This window comes from Pseudophryne corroboree, chromosome 1 (assembly GCF_028390025.1).
Source record: "Pseudophryne corroboree isolate aPseCor3 chromosome 1, aPseCor3.hap2, whole genome shotgun sequence".
NCBI classification, from domain to species: Eukaryota; Metazoa; Chordata; class Amphibia; order Anura; family Myobatrachidae; genus Pseudophryne; species Pseudophryne corroboree.
The window spans coordinates 454328199-454349250 of record NC_086444.1 but is presented as its reverse complement, the minus strand read 5'-3'; the positions used below and the strand labels follow the sequence as shown (position 1 = coordinate 454349250).

Below are 21052 nucleotides of genomic sequence, written 5' to 3'. Positions count from 1 at the left end.
CCGCCGGCGCTGACATTACCATTATGTTCCGTCATTTTGACAGGCTGGTAACTAGTATTTTTTATCTATCTATCTATCTATCTATCTATATACAGTGCCGTTTCTAGCGGCGGGCGAGCCGTGCAACTGCACAGGGCGCCCACCGCGGCACTTTGTGTGTCCTTATCTCCTCCCTCTTCCCGAGCGCTCCTGCTCGGGGGGCGGAGTTTCGCGGAATGACGCGTTTGCGTCGTGATGTCACGACGCAAACGCGTCATTCCGCGAAGCCCCGCCCCCCGAGCAGGAGCGCTCGGGAAGAGGGAGGAGAGGAGATAAGCCTGGAAGGAGGAGGCGGCCGGCGCGAGGGACGTGAGGCGGCCGGACCCGAAGAGCGGGAAGATGTAAGTACTATCTCTATCTCTCTCTCTCCCCCTTCCTTCCCCCCACTTGACACCTGCCTGCCGCACTGTGTAAAATGGGGATACCTGCCTGCCGCACTGTGTAAAATGGGGATACCTGCCTGCCGCACTGTGTAAAATGGGGATACCCGTCTGCCGCACTGTGTAAAATGGGGATACCTGCCTGCTGCACTGTGTAAAATAGGGAAACCTGCTTGCCGCACTGTGTAAAATGGGGGCACCTGCCTGCGTACTGTGTAAAATGGGGATATCTGCCTGCCGTACTGTGTATAATGGGGATACCTGCCTGCAGCATTGTGTAAAATGGGGATATCTGCCTGCTGCACTGTGTAAAATGGGGACACCTGCCTGCCGTACTGTGTAAAATGGGGACACCTGCCTGCCGTACTGTGTAAAATGGGGGCACGTGCCTGCCGCGCTATGTAAAATGGGGATACCTGCCTGCCGCACTGTGTAAAATGGGGATACCTGCCTGCCGCGCTGTGTAAAATGGGGACACCTGCCTGCCGCGTTGTGTAAAATGGGGACACTGGCCTGCTGTAATGTGTAAAATGGGGACTTTTTTATTTTTATTCCCCCCCCCCCCCTGTGGTGGGCGTGATGATACCAGACGAGACCACGCCCACTTAATGAGACCACGCCCATTTTAATCAGGCCACACACAGCCTAGCATGCTTTTTTTTTTTTATAGCTATACGGGGGAGGGGGGACGACGACGACGCAATTGTTTTTTTATAGCAATGGGGAGGGGGGGCATTTTTAAATCTCGCACTGGGAGCCAAATTGTCTAGAAACGGCCCTATATATATATATATATATATATATATATATATATATATATATATATACACACACAACCAGCAAACATAGCACTCCTGGTGACTTGTTAAATGAATCTCTTAGATGGGCAGTTTAGTAAAACAACGTTTCAATGCCGTTTTATTATTAAGGCATTTTCCTCAGGTTTTAAGTACATACAGAGCAGTCTTACCTTTAAAGGCTGCTAATCACCCTGTGAACCTGCCGCGTGTAGCCGGCGGGACGCCGCCCGCCCCGTCGGGCGCAGCTGTGGTGACGTCACCCTACGTCACTTCCCACATTAGTGCTCCCCATCACCATGACAACGTATACAAGACAGGCGGATTGCTATGGACATAAGCAAATGGAAATGCAGCAAACGAATGCGGGCAACATGAATCAATACTACCAGCATTCATCTATAAGTACAGTATATAATTGTGGATGGTAGATAATGCCATTATGCCTGCAATTAAACCCGGAACAGCACCTATACATAAATCATGGTGTTTATGATAATAAATTCCTATACAGAGAGAAACAATAATGTGCATCACCCATAAGTACTAGGGACATGTCGAAACAGCATACTTAATCAAAGTATGATGAGCAATAATATCACATAGGACTCAAAGGATGTAAATGTGGGCCCTCAATCTGGTGGCACTACACTGTCCTCCTGTGTACCCCCAGAATAATACAAGTAGAACTATTGTACCGTAGCAAATGGCAGAAACACTTGTGGATTTGCAGGTAACAGAAGTTACAAATCACATAAGGACAGATAATACTACCGGTAAGGACAAACTACACTAGTGGACAATAAGACTAAGATTAATATACTGCTTATAGAAAACAGTTAAGCCCCTGGGACTCGTTGAGTCCCCTTGGGTGGACAGTACCCAGGCGGTAGATCCATCGTGCTTCCAGCCTTAGGAGTTTACCTCCCCGATCGCCACCCCTAATAGAGGCCGGTTTGTGGTCGATCATGCAATATTTCAGCGTGATTAATGGATGTCTACTGAGGGCGAAGTGCCTTGCTACAGGCTGTTCGCTCGATCCCTTGGCAATAGCTAATTTGATTGCAGACCTGTGGGCTGCCATACGTTCCTTGAACATTCGTTCTGTTTTGCCAATATATGACAGCCCACAGGGGCATATAAGCTGGTATATGACAAATTTGGAGGAACATGTAAGCGTGTGATAGATATACATAGTCTTGCCAGATTGGGGGTGTTGAAACGTGTCACTGGGTATCATAAACTGGCACGTAGTGCAGGTACAACGGATACATCCCTTTTTGTTGAACATGGGTTGGGGAGATGCATATTGGGAGACATCTGCTTTGACTAGGATGTCTCTGAGATTTTTATTACGTTTATAGCAAGACATCAATTTGGTATTTTGTAATCTCAACTCAGGATCACCCTGAATGATGGGCCACAGTTTTGGGGAGATCTGGTTGATCCCTGTGCTGGCAGCGTGGTATTGAACCACCCAAGGAATCATCGAACTTCCTACATTGTGGATTTTAGAAGGGCCGATCAGTGTCTCCCGCTCAACCCTCAATACCTTTTCTTTAGCAGCTGTAAGTAAAAACAGAACGAATGTTCAAGGAACGTATGGCAGCCCACAGGTCTGCAATCAAATTAGCTATTGCCAAGGGATCGAGCGAACAGCCTGTAGCAAGGCACTTCGCCCTCAGTAGACATCCATTAATCACGCTGAAATATTGCATGATCGACCACATACCGGCCTCTATTAGGGGTGGCGAACGGGGAGGTAAACTCCTAAGGCTGGAAGCACGATGGATCTACCGCCTGGGTACTGTCCACCCAAGGGGACTCAACGAGTACCAGGGGCTTAACGGTTTTCTATAAGCAGTATATTAATCTTAGTCTTATTGTCCACTAGTGTAGTTTGTCCTTACCGGTAGTATTATCTGTCTTTATGTGATTGTAACTGCTGTTACCTGCAAATCCACGAGTGTTTCTGCCATTTGCTACTGTACAATAGTTCTACTTGTATTATTCTGGGGGTATACAGGAGGACAGTGTAGGGCCACCAGATTGAGGGCCCACATTTACATCCTTTGAGTCCTATGTGATATTATTGCTCATCATACTTTGATTAAGTATGCTGTTTCGGGGGCGTGGCTACGACGGCTGAGGAGTAAGCAGCAGAGCTCGGGAGCTCCCCGGCCACCAAACTCCTGCAACTAATCCTGACCCCCTCTGGTGTCTCTGCCCGGCCGGAATCTTCACCACAGGCTGTGGGCACCGGCGGGCACCTTATTACGCACTCTCCGGGACCCGTGGAGCGGCATTTACCGACATCCGGCCCTGCGGCCTGCACCTCCTCCGGATCCCCGGCCTCGATTTCGGCGACCCCGACCGAGAGTCGCCCGTGGCTCGAACGGCGGGCTGCTGCTGCCGCCGGACGCCACGGAGGGATTGGAAACAGGGGATATCATCTCCTCTGCCTGTCGGGCTGTGGCCTGGGGCCCTGGTAGCCGGAGAAAATACAGGTACTCCTGGGGAAGGGGAAGGGGCACGGCAGCCATCTTAGAAGCTGCTTATATAGGCTGCTGCCCGCGCCTGGACATATGAAGAGCTGCCTGTTGGGATTCTCATGTGCCCTGTGAACTGTCCCTGCACTCTGGGACCTTGCTGCATGCTGCTCTCTCCCATTACTAATCTCTTAACAAATATGATAAAGTTCCACCTGTGATTGGAGGCAAGGTCAGCTACTTCTACTGCACAGCTCTCCTATTATGCCACACAGGAGCTGCATATAGATTGGAACTAATTACACTGCTGTACTGCACTAATATCCTACAGTGTACTACACACCAATATCCTACTGTACCTCCCGGAATTTGATACGGGATATTCCCTCCTCATTACTCTCATCCATATTGTTACTTTTACACAAGCCTGTGCTTCCTATCCATTGATATTTTGACCTACAGACTGGGCACGATTGGTTCCCGCCACTGCTTATACACAACCTTGCTGCTGCCGTCTTCTACTTACACTTCTATACTGCAACCCTGCCCTGGGGTGAGTGTGACTGCTCCTGTCCAATATGATTAAGGGCGGCCAGAGTGCGGCCGCGGCCAAACTAGAAAGATTTGCTAGACAATCCACTCCCCGGGTAACATCGGCTCCTTCTCAGGGAACCTCCCCGACGCACCCGACCTCCCCTTCTGAGTCTGCTGTCAGTTCCCCAGAGGCAGCGGAGGCGCCGTCTATTCAACAGGTGCTGGAGGCTATAGCTGGCAGTGAACAGCGTCTCTCCGATAAGATGGAGAAGGTGCAGTGCGATCTCTCCTTGCTCCGACAAGATGTCCAACGAATCCGTGAGAGAGTGGGTGAGGCGGAGACACGGGTCTCCAACCTGGAAGATATGTGTGGTCCCTTAAAGCAATCCGTATCCACGGTGACCCAGCAGGTTTCCTCCCTCCAGACCAAGCTTTTAGACATGGAGGAGCGGCTGCGCAGAAATAATGTAAGATTTGTAAGCCTGCCTGAAAGAGAAGAGGGTTCGCAGCCGGAGGACTTCCTCGAATCCTGGCTTAAAGAGATATATGGCGCTGAGTCCTTTACGGCCCAATTCACGGTGGAGCGTGCACATAGGATACCATCTCGGCCGCTACCTCCTGGTGCCCCTCCTCGCACCTTCATCGCCAAATTCCTGCATTATAAGGACCGTGACTCGGTTCTCCGCTTAGGTCGTACGAAGGGCCCGTTGGTCCGCAATGGAGTCAAGGTGTCGGCCTTTCCGGACTTTGCTGCAGACGTCCAGAGGGACCGAGCCCAGTTTATGCCTATTAAACGGCGTCTGCGAGACCTCAACATTTCATACTCCATGCTGTTTCCTTCAAGGCTCCGGGTCGTGGCGGATGGGGAGATCAAGTTTTTTAATTCCCCTAGAGAGGCGGCCCAATGGCTGGACAGATTTGCGCCGGGTGCTCGGCAGCTGGCTCCGGACTGACCTCCTGCGTGAGGAGGCTGGGGCCTAGATTGCCGGAGGGAACGATTATGGATCGGGGAGCCCACCCTCCTTTGCATTGGTGGCTCAAGACTTTTAAGACCAAGTGGTGTTGGTTAGAGGTTCAACTGAGAATCTAGGCCTTTTTAGCGCTTGGTAGTTTGGGTTGTTTGTTCGGGATATAAGTATGCCGGAGTTTGGGGTGGTATACGGGGAGGGGAAGGTTAGCTGGGAAGCTGCTAGTTGCGCCTTCTTTTGCTGTTTTCAGTTTTCTTTCTTTAGTTTGTTATTTTTCTTATCTATGTATTTTCTGAAGCAAGGATGTTTAATATTTCAGGTGAAATGGCTTACAACGCAGGGCTTATCTACGTCATGTGCTGCTGTTGTTCATACTGTTGATTCTCAAGATGTATTTTGGGTGATGTATATCCGGGTGGCACATAGAGCTTACATGGGGTCATGCTTAACCTGAAATTTTTGGCATGGAATGTCCGAGGTCTGAATAACAAAATCAAACGATCCTTGGTTCTGAATATGATTAAGAAATATGACCCGGATATTGCTTGCCTTAGTGAGACTCACTTGGAGGGACATAGGTTATTGTCCTTACGACGGGCCTGGGTGGGATGGGCTTACCATGCCTCTCACTCCTCCTTTTCTAGGGGTGTCTCAGTTCTGATTAAGAAGTCAGTGCAATTTGAGCTGTTATCGATTAAAACTGACCCTTATGGAAGATTTGTATTTATGGAGTGTAAGCTGAGTTCCCAGCCCTATTACATTTTGGCGGTATATATCCCCCCTCCTTTTACATATGCTGTGCTGCAACAGGCTGCTTCTTTCATTGCTCCATCTCCTACTACCCCAGTGATTTGCTTGGGCGATTTTAATAACATCCTAGATTTATCCTTAGACCGATGGCACTCCCCGGGGGTTGCGCTGGCGGGTGGTGGTCCTACCAAGTTTGCTGACTTCTTGCATAGTTTGCAGTGGGTGGATGTGTGGAGGCTTCGTCACCCTGCGGCCCGTCAGTTTTCCTGTTTTTCCAGCACTCATGGCTCCTTCTCCAGGATTGACCTGATGTTGGTATCCCCCGCCCTCGTCCCTGGGATTATAGACATCCACTACGAGGCTAGAGGGGTCTCTGACCACTCCCCTCAGTTGATGACTCTTGCTGTGGAAAGTCAGAGGGGGCACTCTTACTGGAAGTTGCATCCCTCTTGGCTAGCCCAGCTGGGTGACTGCAGTGACCTGGAGACTCAGTGGGAGGGTTACTTTAGCGACAATGTAGGGTCTGCCTCGGGTACAATAGTTTGGGATTCATTTAAGGCGTTTTTGAGACGCTCATATATTGGACGTATAGCGGCCCATAAAACGTCCTCACGGGAAAGAGAACGGGCCCTTGAAGGTGACGCTAGGGAACTGGAGTCCCAATATTTATCTGATGGTGCCCCCGCGACAAGGACACGCTGGCTAGTGGCTCAGTCGGCTTGGTTGGCCCACCTGTCTGATAAAAACTCTAGATCCCTCCTCTTTAAGGCTACTAATATTTATATGCAGGCTGATAGGACGGGGGGCCTCCTGGCCCGTCTGATACATTAGGATTGTCCTGGGACTACGATCACCCAAATGTCCGGTGGAGATGGCTCCTTTGTTGACACCACACCGGACATTGCGCAGTTATTCCGATCCTATTACTCTGAGGTTTATAGCTCAAAATTGACATGCTCTACTTTAGATCTTTCACACTACCTGGGGGGTATTCTGCTGCCCACACTCTCCTCTGAGGCCTGTGAGCTGCTGGAGGCGCCTTTGACGCTCGAGGAGGTGACTGCGGCCATTGGTGTGTCCCCTAATGGCAAGGCTCCGGGTTGTGACGGAATTCCCTCCGAGGTATACAAAAATCATGTTGATTTTTTTGGGCCCAGGCTTCATGCCCTATACCTAGATATATTTGCCAATAATGATCTTCCCCCCTCTATGTCAGAGGCAGTTATAATAGTGATCCCAAAGCCCGGTAAGGACCCTGGGTCTCCAGACTCCTATAGACCGATATCCCTGATTCCCACCGATGCTAAGGTCCTGGCAAAGATTTTGGCAGTACGGCTTAACGCAGTGATCGCCTCCCTTGTTCACCCGGACCAGACTGGCTTCATGCCAGGGAAGTCCACGTCTATCAACTTACATAGACTGCATACCGTTTTACAACTCCCACATGACTCCCCTTCTGACTCGGCTGTGGTCTCGTTAGATGCGGCCAAGGCCTTTGACAGCATTGAATGGGCTTATTTATGGGAGGTGATGGCTCGTGTGGGCTTTGGACCTAACTTTATCAAATGGACTAAATTACTGTATCAACATCCGAGTGCCAGGATCTTGGTGAACGGTTATGTATCCCCCTCTTTTCAACTGTCCCGTGGTACTAGACAGGGCTGCCCCCTATCCCCCACGCTGTTTGCCTTGGCCATCGAGCCCCTGGCCTGCTTGATAAGATCACATCCAGATATTGTGGGAATTTCTACGGGTTCACGTGAGGATTGAATAGCTCTTTACGCCGATGACATGTTGTTGTTTTTGCAGGATTACACCAAGTCAATGCCCATTCTGCTGCGTGTGATAGAGAACTTTGGAGATTACTCGGGTCTTAGAATTAACTGGCCTAAATCATACATTATGCCAGTCATAGGCCCCCCTCCTACTGTTTCCAAAATCCCCCTGCCAGTATGTTGGACGTTACAATTTAAATACCTCGGAATCCAAATAACTAACGACCCTTCTGATTTTGTCCCTCTGAACCTAGACCTGACCATGCAGTGGGTCATGGGCAAATCCAAGACTTGGTGTAAGCTTCCACTGACGGTGTCTGGCAGGGTTAACCTCATTAAAATGATTATACTGCCCAAACGCTTATACATTATTCTCCAGTCCCTGGTATATATTTATCCAATATTTTTTAGGAAATTAAATAGCGTTTTATCCTCACTGATTTGGGCTAACAAACGACCTAGGATACAGCTGAAAACCCTCACCAGGCAGCGATCTGACGGTGGCCTGGCTCTGCCTAATTTTCAGATGTATTACTACGCTGCTCAGCTGACTCATATCAGTGTATGGGCGCAAGACTCTGGGGCTGACTCCTTACATTGTGAGTTTATTCGCTGTTACTTTCCCCACCTCTCTCCTATGCAGGTGCTACTGAGTGGGAGCATGGCTCGGTTTCTTCCCCCTATCATTTACCAGGCCTTAAAGATATGGCGGGCCCTGAGAGACCTCTTGAGGTACGATGGCCTGGACCCGGATACCCCCCTCTGGTACTCTGACTGGCTCCCTGAATTACATGCACTTGAGGGGCGGGAGGTATGGGCCCCTAGATCAGTGGTCTCTGTTTCTCAACTCTACCTAGATAATAATCTCAAATCCTTTCAACAAATGAGAGAAGAGTTTGACCTACCTAATTCTTATTTCTTCAGATATCTCCAGCTTCGCCACGCCCTCCAGTCCCAATTTGCTGAATCCCCCCCACGAATCCTCCCATTCCCCATCAAGACCTTTGTGGCTACTTTGGGTCGAGCTAAGAAGGTCTCCCTTGCGTATGGATATCTTCTTACCAAGCTCCATACAGCCCCTTTGACACGTCTCCGTGGAAAGTGGGAGGAGGATATGGGTTTAATAACTGAGGAGGACTGGGTCCTTGCTCTGGAATACCCTGCCAAAGTTACCAAATCTCTCAGATATCAGCAAATTCAATTCTTCATTTTACACAGAACATATATGACTCCAGTTAGGTTGGCTACTTTTGGGACGGGCGGATCTGGCCTTTGTCTTAAGTGCGGGGGGGCGGTGGGAACATTCTGGCATCTGGTGTGGGATTGCCCGAGGTTGAGGGTGTTCTGGTTGGGGGTCAGGTCAATTCTGGAGAGTACGGGAGTGACTGGCGGACTGCTTACCCCACAATTCTGTATTTTGGGGATGGGATGCTCTACTTCTCTTTATGCTCGCAGTGTATGTGCCTTGGCTAAGGTTTGCATTGCGAGGCTATGGATGGCCCCTAGAGGCCCTTTAATATCTGCGCTTAAGACCTTAATTAATGACACAATAATTAAGGAAAGATACATATATATGAAACAAAATGCATCAGCCAAATTTGAAAAGGTTTGGTCTCCATGGCTAGACTCCCCCCATTCTCACCCGGTTCCCCACATATAGTGGGCACTGAAGTGCTAACATATCAAAAACTTGATGCTTACTGTAGTATACTTGAGATGTTTGGCGGTTGAGCCCTGCGTGATTGCCTATTTATATGCATGACTACTGTGGTCCTGAATCAGATGGCTCCTTCTCACTTTGCTTCTCTCTTTTGTTATTTTTCTTACTGTTTAGGTTAAGGGTGTAAATATAAAAGTTAATGGAGACTAATATATTTGGCTACGGATTTTGCAGACCCTAATGGTCCGAATAATAGGAAATCCTTGTATATTCCCTTATGGACTTGGCCTGATATTCCACTGCCGAAAACTTGCTAAAAAATGTGGCTTTGATTCAAAATAATTTGGTGTACTGTTTGTGATATGATGATGCTCTGCAATGTCTGTACCTTCTTCTCCAGACTACTGAATAAAAATTACTTTATTAAAAAAAAAAAAAGTATGCTGTTTCGACATGTCCCTAGTACTTATGGGTGATACACATTATTGTTTCTCTCTGTATAGGAATTTATTATCATAAACACCATGATTTATTTATAGGTGCTGTTCCGGGTTTAATTGCAGGCATAATGGCATTATCTACCATCCACAATTATATACTGTACTTATAGATGAATGCTGGTAGTATTAATTCATGTTGCCCGCATTCGTTTGCTGCATTTCCATTTGCTTATGTCCATAGCAATCCGCCTGTCTTGTATACGTTGTCATGGTGATGGGGAGCACTAATGTGGGAAGTGACGTAGGGTGACGTCACCACAGCTGCGCCCGACGGGGCGGGCGGCGTCCCGCCGGCTACACGCGGCAGGTTCACAGGGTGATTAGCAGCCTTTAAAGGTAAGACTGCTCTGTATGTACTTAAAACCTGAGGAAAATGCCTTAATAATAAAACGGCATTGAAACGTTGTTTTACTAAACTGCCCATCTGAGAGATTCATTTAACAAGTCACCAGGAGTGCTACGTTTGCTGTTTGTGTATGGAATTTATAACGAGGGCACCCGATGCAGCAATTCCCTCAATGGAGAGCCGGAATACATGGACTGTGTGTATGTATATATATATATATGTATATATATATATATATATATATATATATATATATATATATATATATATATATATAAAAATAAGAATTTACTTACCGATAATTCTATTTCTCGGAGTCCGTAGTGGATGCTGGGGTTCCTGAAAGGACCATGGGGAATAGCGGCTCCGCAGGAGACAGGGCACAAAAGTAAAGCTTTCCGATCAGGTGGTGTGCACTGGCTCCTCCCCCTATGACCCTCCTCCAAGCCAGTTAGGTACTGTGCCCGGACGAGCGTACACAATAAGGGAGGAATTTTGAATCCCGGGTAAGACTCATACCAGCCACACCAATCACACCGTACAACTTGTGATCTAAACCCAGTTAACAGTATGATAACAGCGGAGCCTCTGAAAAGATGGCTCACAACAATAATAACCCGATTTTTGTAACTATGTACAAGTATTGCAGATAATCCGCACTTGGGATGGGCGCCCAGCATCCACTACGGACTCCGAGAAATAGAATTATCGGTAAGTAAATTCTTATTTTCTCTATCGTCCTAGTGGATGCTGGGGTTCCTGAAAGGACCATGGGGATTATACCAAAGCTCCCAAACGGGCGGGAGAGTGCGGATGACTCTGCAGCACCGAATGAGAGAACTCCAGGTCCTCCTTAGCCAGGGTATCAAATTTGTAGAATTTAGCAAACGTGTTTGCCCCTGACCAAGTAGCTGCTCGGCAAAGTTGTAAAGCCGAGACCCCTCGGGCAGCCGCCCAAGATGAGCCCACCTTCCTTGTGGAATGGGCATTTACATATTTTGGCTGTGGCAGGCCTGCCACAGAATGTGCAAGCTGAATTGTATTACACATCCAACTAGCAATAGTCTGCTTAGAAGCAAGAGCACCCAGTTTGTTGGGTGCATACAGGATAACAGCAAGTCAGTTTTCCCGACTCCAGCCGTCCTGGAACATATTTTCAGGGCCCTGACAACATCTAGCAACTTGGAGTCCTCCAAGTCCCTAGTAGGTGCAAGGCACCACAATAAGCTGGTTCAGGTGAAACACTGACACCACCTTAGGGAGAGAACTGGGGACGCGTCCGCAGCTCTGCCCTGTCCGAATGGACAAACAGATATGGGCTTTTTTGAGAAAAAAACACCAATTTGACACTCGCCTGGTCCAGGCCAGGGCCAAGAGCATGGTCACTTTTCATGTGAGATGCTTCAAATCCACAGATTTGACTGGTTTTAAACCAATGTGATTTGAGGAATCCCAGAACTACGTTGAGATCCCACAGTGCCACTGGAGGCACAAAAAGGGGGTTGTATATGCAATACTCCCTTGACAAACTTCTGGACTTCAGGAACTGAAGCCAATTCTTTCTGGAAGAAAATCGACAGGGCCGAAATTTGAACCTTAATGGACCCCAATTTGAGGCCCATAGACACTCCTGTTTGCAGGAATTGCAGGAAACGACCGAGTTGAAATTTCTTTGTGGGGCCTTCCTGGCCTCACACCACGCAACATATTTTCGCCACATGTGGTGATAATGTTGTGCGGTCACCTCCTTTCTGGCTTTGACCAGGGTAGGAATGACCTCTTCCGGAATGCCTTTTTCCCTTAGGATCCGGCTTTCCACCGTCATGCCGACAAACGCAGCTGCGGTAAGTCTTGGAACAGACATGGTACTTGCTGAAGCAAGTCCCTTCTTAGCGGCAGAGGCCATAAGACCTCTGTAAGCATCTCTTGAAGTTCCGGGTACCAAGTCCTTCTTGGCCAATCCGGAGCCATGAGTATAGTTCTTACTCCTCTACGTCTTATAATTCTCAGCACCTTAGGTATGAGAAGCAGAGGAGGGAACACATACACCGACTGGTACACCCACGGTGTTACCAGAACGTCCACAGCTATTGCCTGAGGGTCTCTTGACCTGGCGCAATACCTGTCCCGTTTTTTGTTCAGACGGGACGCCATCATGTCCACCTTTGGTATTTCCCAACGGTTTACAATCATGTGGAAAAAACTTCCCGATGAAGTTTCCACTCTCCCGGGTGGAGGTCGTGCCTGCTGAGGAAGTCTGCTTCCCAGTTTCCATTCCCGGGATGAAACACTGCTGACAGTGCTATCACATGATTTTCCGCCCAGCGAAAAGTCCTTGCAGTTTTTGCCATTGCCCTCCTGCTTCTTGTGTCGCCCTGTCTGTTTACGTGGGCGACTGCCGTGATGTTTTTCCCACTGGATCAATACCGGCTGACCTTGAAGCAGAGGTCTTGCTAAGCTTAGAGCATTGTAAATTGCCCTTAGCTCCAGTATATTTATGTGGAGAAAAATCTCCAGACTTGATCACACTCCCTGGAAATTTTTTCCTTGTGTGACTGCTCCCCAGCCTCTCGGGCTGGGCTCCGTGGTCACCAGCATCCAATCCTGAATGCCGAATCTGCGGCCCTCTAGAAGATGAGCACTCTATAACCACCACAGGAGAGACACCCTTGTCCTTGGATATAGGGTTATCCGCTGATGCATCTGAAGATGCGATCCGGACCATTTGTCCAGCAGATCCCACTGACAAGTTCTTGCGTGAAATCTGCCGAATGGAATTGCTTCGTAGGAAGCCACCATTTTTACCAGGACCCTTGTGCAATGATGCACTGTTTTTAGGAGGTTCCTGACTAGCTCGGATAACTCCCTGGCTTTCTCTTCCGGGAGAAACACCTTTTTCTGGACTGTGTCCAGAATCATCCCTAGGCACAGCAGACGTGTCGTCGGGATCAGCTGCGATTTTGGAATATTTAAAATCCACCCGTGCTGTTGTAGCAGTATCCTAGATAGTGCTACTCCGACCTCCAACTGTTCCCTGGACTATGCCCTTATCAGGAGATCGTCCAAGTAAGGGATAATTAAGACGCCTTTTCTTCGAAGAAGAATCATCATTTCGGCCATTACCTTGGTAAAGACCCGGGGTGCCGTGGACAATCCAAACGGCAGCGTCTGAAACTGATAGTGACAGTTCTGCACCACGAACCTGAGGTACCCTTAGTGAGAAGGGCAAATTTGGGACATAGAGGTAAGCATCCCTGATGTCCCGGGACACTATATAGTCCCCTTCTTCCTGGTTCGTTATCACTGCTCTGAGTGACTCCATCTTGATTTGAACCTTTGTAAGTGTTCAAAAAATTTTTTAGAATAAGTCTCACCTAGCCTTCTGGCTTCAGTACCACAATATAGTGTGGAATAATACCCCTTTTCTTGTAGTAGGAGGGGTAATTTAATTATCACCTGCTGGGAATACAGCTTGTGAATTTTTTCCCATACTGCCTCCTTGTCGGAGGGAGACCTTGGTAAAGCAGACTTCAGGAGCCTGCGAAGGGGAAACGTCTCGACATTCCAATCTGTACCCCTGGGATACTACTTGTAGGATCCAGGGGTCCTGTACGGTCTCAGCGCCATGCTGAGACTTGTCAGAAGCGGTGGAACGCTTCTGTTCCTGGGAATGGGCTGCCTGCTGCAGTCTTCTTCCCTTTCCTCTATCCCTGGGCAGATATGATCTTATAGGGACGAAAGGACTGAGGCTGAAAAGACGGTGTCTTTTTCTGCAGAGATGTGACCTAGGGTAAAAACGGTGGATTTTCCAGCAGTTGCCGTGGCCACCAGGTCCGATGGACCGACCCCAAATAACTCCTCTTCCTTTATACGGCAATACAACTTTGTGCCGTTTGGAATCTGCATCACCTGACCACTGTCGTGTCCATAACATCTTCTGGCAGTTATGGACATCGCATTTACTCTTGATGCCAGAGTGCAAATATCCATCTGTGCATCTCGCATATATAGAAATGCATCCTTTAAATGCTCTATAGTCAATAAAATACTGTCCCTGTCAAGGGTATCAATATTTTTAGTCAGGGAATCCGACCAAGCCACCCCAGCTCTGCACATCCAGGCTGAGGCGATCGCTGGTCGCAGTATAACACCAGTATGTGTGTATATACTTTTTATGATATTTTCCAGCCTCCTGTCAGCTGGTCCTTGAGGACGGCCCTATCTATAGACGGTACCGCCACTTGTTTTGATAAGCGTGTGAGCGCCTTATCCACCCTAAGGGGTGTTTCCCAACTCGCCCTAACTTCTGGCGGGAAAGGGTATACCGCCCATAATTTTCTATCGGGGGGAACCCACGCATCATCACACACTTTATTTAATTTATCTGATTCAGGAAAAACTATGGTAGTTTTTTCACATCCCACATAATACCCTCTTTTGTGGTACTTGTAGTATCAGAAATATGTAACACCTCCTTCATTGCCTTTAACGTGTGGCCCTAATAAGGAATACGTTTGTTTATTCACCGTCGACACTGGACTCAGTGTCCCTGTCTGTGTCTACCGACTAAAGTAAACGGGCGTTTTAAAACCCCTGACGGTGTTTTTGAGACGTCTGGACCGGTACTAATTGTTTGTCGGCCGTCTCATGTCGTCAACCGACCTTGCAGCGTGTTGACATTATCACGTAATTCCCTAAATAAGCCATCCATTCCGGTGTCGACTCCCTAGAGAGTGACATCACCATTACAGGCAATTGCTCCGCCTCCTCACCAACATCGTCCTCCTACATGTCGACACACACGTACCGACACACAGCACACACACAGGGAATGCTCTGATAGAGGACAGGACCCACTAGCCCTTTGGAGAGACAGAGGGAGAGTTTGCCAGCACACACCAAAAACGCTATAATTATATAGGGACAACCTTATATAAGTGTTTTCCCTTATAGCATCTTTTTTATATATTTCTAACGCCAAATTAGTGCCCCCCCTCTCTGTTTTAACCCTGTTTCTGTAGTGCAGTGCAGGGGAGAGTCTGGGAGCCTTCCCTCCAGCCTTTCTGTGAGGGAAAATGGCGCTGTGTGCTGAGGAGATAGGCCCCGCCCCTTTTTCGGCGGCCTCGTCTCCCGCTCTTAACGGATTCTGGCAGGGGTTAAATATCTCCATATAGCCTCCGGAGGCTATATGTGAGGTATTTTTAGCCAAAATAGGTATTCATTTGCCTCCCAGGGCGCCCCCCTCCCAGCGCCCTGCACCCTCAGTGACTGCCGTGTGAAGTGTGCTGAGAGGAAAATGGCGCACAGCTGCAGTGCTGTGCGCTACCTTTAGAAGACTGAGGAGTCTTCTGCCGCCGATTCTGGACCTCTTCTTACTTCAGCATCTGCAAGGGGGCCGGCGGCAAGGCTCCGGTGACCATCCAGGCTGTACCTGTGATCGTCCCTCTGGAGCTGATGTCCAGTAGCCAAGAAGCCAATCCATCCTGCACGCAGGTGAGTTCACTTCTTCTCCCCTAAGTCCCTCGTTGCAGTGATCCTGTTGCCAGCAGGACTCACTGTAAAATAAAAAACCTAAGCTAAACTTTTCTAAGCAGCTCTTTAGGAGAGCCACCTAGATTGCACCCTTCTCGGCCGGGCACAAAAATCTAACTGGCTTGGAGGAGGGTCATAGGGGGAGGAGCCAGTGCACACCACCTGATCGGAAAGCTTTACTTTTGTGCCCTGTCTCCTGCGGAGCCGCTATTCCCCATGGTCCTTTCAGGAACCCCAGCATCCACTAGGACGATAGAGAAACGAGATTTATGGTAAGAACTTCCCGTTGTTAAATCTCTTTCTGCGAGGTACACTGGGCTCCACAAGAATTAACATCGGGGTGTAGAGTAGGATCTTTATCGGAGGCACCAACAGGCTCAAAACTTTTGACTGTTCCCAAGATGCACAGCGCCGCCTCCTCTATAACCCCGCATCCGTGCACAGGAGCTCAGTTTAGTTAACCAGCCCAATGCAGTAGCAGGTACCAGAGACGACAATTGCTCGTAGCCAATTACACCACACAGGAGAGGGTGTCAGCGGCTATGCCAATACCAACTCAATGAAGCTAAGTGCGTCAGGGTGCGCCTTGTGGAGCCCAGTGTACCTCGCAGAAAGAGATTTAACAACGGTAAGTTCTTATCATAAATCTCGTTTTCTGCTGCGGGGTACCCTGGGCTCCACAAGGATTAACATCGGGGATGTCCTAAAGCAGTTCCTTATGAGAGGGGATGCACTGTAGCGGGCACAAGAACCCGGCCTCCAAAGGAAGCATCCTGGGAGGCGGAGGTATCGAAGGCATAGAGCCTTATAAACGTGTTCCCTGAAGACCACGTTGCCGCCTTGCACAATTGTTCAAGGGTCGCACCACGGTGGGCCGCCCAAGAAGGTCCAACCGACCGAGTAGAATGGGCTTTAATGGTAGCAGGAACCAGACGACCAGCCTCTACATAAGCATGTGCAATCACCATTCTAATCCATCTGGCCAAAGTCTGCTTGGAAGCAGGCCAGCCACGTTTGTGAAAACCAAACAATACAAAAAGAGAATCAGATTTCCTAATGGAGGAAGTTCTCTTCACATACTGTAGATACGGAGAGCCCGTACCACATCCAAAGACCGCTCTTTGGAAGACAACTCAGGAGAATTAAAGGTCAGAACCACAATCTCCTGGTTAAGGTGGAAGGAAGACACCACCTTATGTAAATAACCTGGCCGCATTCTAAGATCTGCCCGGTCACGGTGAAAAATCAAATAGGGAGACTTACAGGATAAGGCACCCAAGTCCGAGACCCTTCTAGCTGAAGCAATCGCCAGCAAGAATAGGACCTTAAGGGAAAGCCACATAAGGTCAGCAGAGGCAAGAGGCTCAAACGGAGACTCTTGCAAGGCCTCCAAAACCACCGACAAGTCCCAAGGAGCCACAGGTGGCACATAAGGAGGCTGAATCCGCAACACACCCTGAGTTAATGTATGGACATCAGGTAGGGTAGCAATTTTTCTCTGAAACCAAACCGACAAGGCAGAGATGTGAACCTTGAGGGAGGCCAGACACAGGCCCAAGTCCAGGCCCTGTTGAAGAAAGGCCAATAGTGTGGCTGTACTAAACTTGAAAACGTCATGATTGTGAGACGCACACCAAGTAAAGTAAGCATTCCAGACCCTATGGTAGATCCGAGCAGAAGCTGACTTACGGGCCTTTAACATAGTTTGAACGACCGCCTCAGAAAAACCCTTGGCCCTCAGGACGGAAACTTCAAGAGCCATGCCGTCAAAGCCAGACGAGCCAAATCCTGGTAAACACAAGGGCCCTAAACGAGGAGGTCTGGTCGTTGTGGAAGTAGAAGGGGACGATCCCACGAGAGACCCAGGAGAACGGAGAACCAGTGCCGTCTGGGCCATACTGGAGCGACCAGAAATAGGTTTCCTCCTTCTTGCTTGAACTTCCATATTACTCTGGGCAGGAGTGACACCGGAGGGAACATATACGGTAGCTGAAAGTTCCATGGAATTGCCAGAGCGTCCACGAACGCAGTTTGAGGATCCCTTGTTCTTGCTCCGAAGACCGGAACCTTGTGATTGTGTCGAGACGCCATCAGATCCACATCTGGAAGACCCCACATGTCCACGAGAAGTTGAAACACCTCCGGATGGAGGCTCCACTCTCTGGCGTGTACGTCCTGACGACTGAGATAGTCCGCTTCCCAGTTCAGGATGCCCGGAATGAACACTGCGGATATGGCCGGCAGATGGCGCTCCGCCCACTGAAGAATCCCTGATACTTTTCCGACTGTACTTGAACAGGTCTGTTATGTATTAGACGCTGGGCCATTGTCAATGCATTGAACACTGCCCGCAGTTCCAGAATATTGATCGGGAGCAGAGACTCCTCCTTGGTCCACCGACCCTGAAGAGAGTGTTGTTCCAACACCGCGCTCCAACCTCTCAGACTGGCATCCGTCATCAGAAGGACCCAGTTGGATATCCAGAAGGGACGGCCCCTGCTCAATTGTTGGTCCTGAAGCCACCAGCTCAGTGACAGGTGGACCTCCGGAGCCAAAGAGATCATGTGAGATCTGATCCGGTGAGGCAGGCCGTCCCACTTGTTTTAGCAGTAGCCAGATCAGCCACAATCTTATTGAGGTCTTCTCCAAAGAGAATGTCTCCCCTGAAAGGAAGCACCTCCAGGGTTTTCTTGGAATCCATATCCACCGACCAGGATCTCAACCAAAGGATACGTCTGGCCAAGACGGACGTAGTAGCAGCCTTGGCCGCGAGCACCCCGGCATCGGAGGCCACCTCCTTAAGGTACAGAGAAGTCGTGGTAATATACGAGAGACATTGTTGAGCATGCTCAGATGCGTTGGAAGGCAGTTCCGCTTCAAGCTCCTGAGCCCACGCCTCAACAGCTTCAGCAGACCATGTTGCTGCAATGGTTGGCCTATGCACAGCCCCCGTTAGGGTGTAAATCGCTTTCAAACAACCCTCCACACGTCTATCCGTCGTCTCCTTCAGAGAGGTGATGGTAGTTACTGGCAGAGCAGAGGAAACAACCATACGCGCCACATGAGAATCTACAGGCGGAAGAGTTTCCCAATTCTTACATACCTCCGCAGAGAGAGGATAGCGAGCCAACAGTCTCTTATTCCGTGTGAATTTTGTCCCCGGATTTTCCCAGGATTCCTGACGTATGTCAACCAGGTGTTCAGAATGAGGTAAAACTTCTTTAACCACCTTCTTACGTTTAAACCTATCCAGTTTCTTAGAGACAGCCTCAGGCTCAGGAACATCAATCATCAGAGACCTGAAGAATGAGCCTAATTGCTTCAATCAAATCTGGGATATCCACCAATGACTTCTCTTCCCCATCAGAAACATCTGTGTCAGTGTCTGTGGGATCAGTATATGCACCATCTTCCTCAGAGGACGTGTCTGAGATAGTAGTGGATTGGGAGGAGGTAATGGCCCGTTTAGAAGACGACTTAGTCTTAGGCGGGCGAGAGTGACACTTAGATTTAGTCAGTGACCGGTTCAAATGCTGTTACTGAATATAGTTTTGATCTGCCCATGGCGGATTAATAACAGGGACCATAAACTGCTGCATTGGCACAAGTGGTCCCACAGGGGGCACCAGTTTAGTTACAAGCAAATTAAACAGCATGGAAAAGGTAGCCCAAGGTGGGTCATTAGTTGCCCCCGGTGCTACAGACCCACTGGGGGGTAAGGAACCCCCTGAACCTGAACTATCTGCTTCCATATTATCCTCCAAAATGTCTGTGGCATCACCACCAGGCAATGTGGGAGAAGCCCCAGCTGCGTCGCCTCGTGTAGCCGACATAACAGTAAGCACAATATTGGGCGACCTGGTACAATACTTAGCAGCGATATACCTAGCAAGAACTCCCAGTGAAGTGTGACTGTGTCAGCACAAACCGGGAATCCAAGAGATATATGGGGACTATAAATCACAAGGAAAAATACACAGCAAGTATAACTTGTGAAAAACCTATATTATACAGAAAACCTGATACACTTAGCCCCCTCAGGTTATGGAATATAGGAGTAGCACGCTGAGTGAAATACCAGATATGGCAGCCACGCAGCAGCTACATGCACACACACACATATATAGTCACAAACGTACCATGCAGAAATTATGCACCATAAAACTGCACTGGACTAGCAATACAAAGTACTACTCAGTAAAGCTATATGTGTCAACAATAGATAAAACAAAGCACAGTAGATACTGGATGTATATCACAGGGCGTTTGTACCACACAACCCTGAATGTATGCACTCTTTCTTAACTAACACTGTCCCAGTGATAGGTAGAATACTTAAGTGTCCTGTAAAATGCACAGCGCTGGTGATCAGGCGGCTTTACAGAGGAGGATTTGCCCTAACAGTCCCAGGAACAGCTGAGCATCATTTGCAATGGCTGCTGACAGGGAGTGAGGGAGATATATGCATCTCCAGGGCGGGTGCATTCACCAAAATGGCGCCCTGGGGCTGGGGGAGGGGCTACAGACTAGGCCCTCTCCCCCAGCTGGAATCCCCACCGGGCGCTGCGGGCTTTGAAAATGGGGTTAATGTGAGCAGAAACCCCCAAACCTGTACCCAATGTCCCTGGTGGCTAGTGGAGCGGCTGCCCAGTAACAGTGTCCACGGGCGCGCTGGATCGCAGTAAAGTGTGGCCAAAGAGACCCCTTACCTCCCCCGTACCTGCGATCCAGGAGGACATTGGTGTGTGTGTGACTGACTGCTGGAAAGAACCGGAGCCTCCGCTGCAGTGACTCGGCAACCAGGGCGCGGGAGTATACAGCGCCGCTGGGGGTTATGGAGCTGCAGTCAGAAAAGTCTATGTGACTTTACAAACTGCAGCCCTGAAGTCTTGTAAAAATATTATTTTTCAGATTTCTTCAAATAAAGCTATCAATAGGCTGCAAAAAGCAGCCCTCCTGTTATGTGCCGGCTTACTGCATGGCACCAACTTACAAACTGAGCTCCTGTGGACGGAAACGGGAACGGGGTTATAGAGGAGGCGGCACTGTGCATCTTGGGAACAGTCAAAAGCTTTGAGCCTGTTGGGGCCTCAGATCAAGATCCTACTCTACACCCCGATGTTAATCCTTGTGGAGCCCAGTGTACCCCAAAGCAGGATTATTTAATGCATATGTACGATATTCATGATTGTAATTTAGTTTTAAGTTAGAAAAATTTAATATATAAGGGTCGCGCTACAGAACCAATATAAACAGAATAATGCCAGTGGTTCTATAAAAAT

General features: G+C 48.9%; 1 protein-coding gene across 1 annotated transcript in view; it reads right to left on the bottom strand.

Moving 5' to 3' along the window:
• Nucleotides 1-21052, bottom strand: part of IRF9 (interferon regulatory factor 9) — a 99597-nt gene that overhangs the window by 2898 nt on the left and 75647 nt on the right. The window lies entirely within an intron of this gene.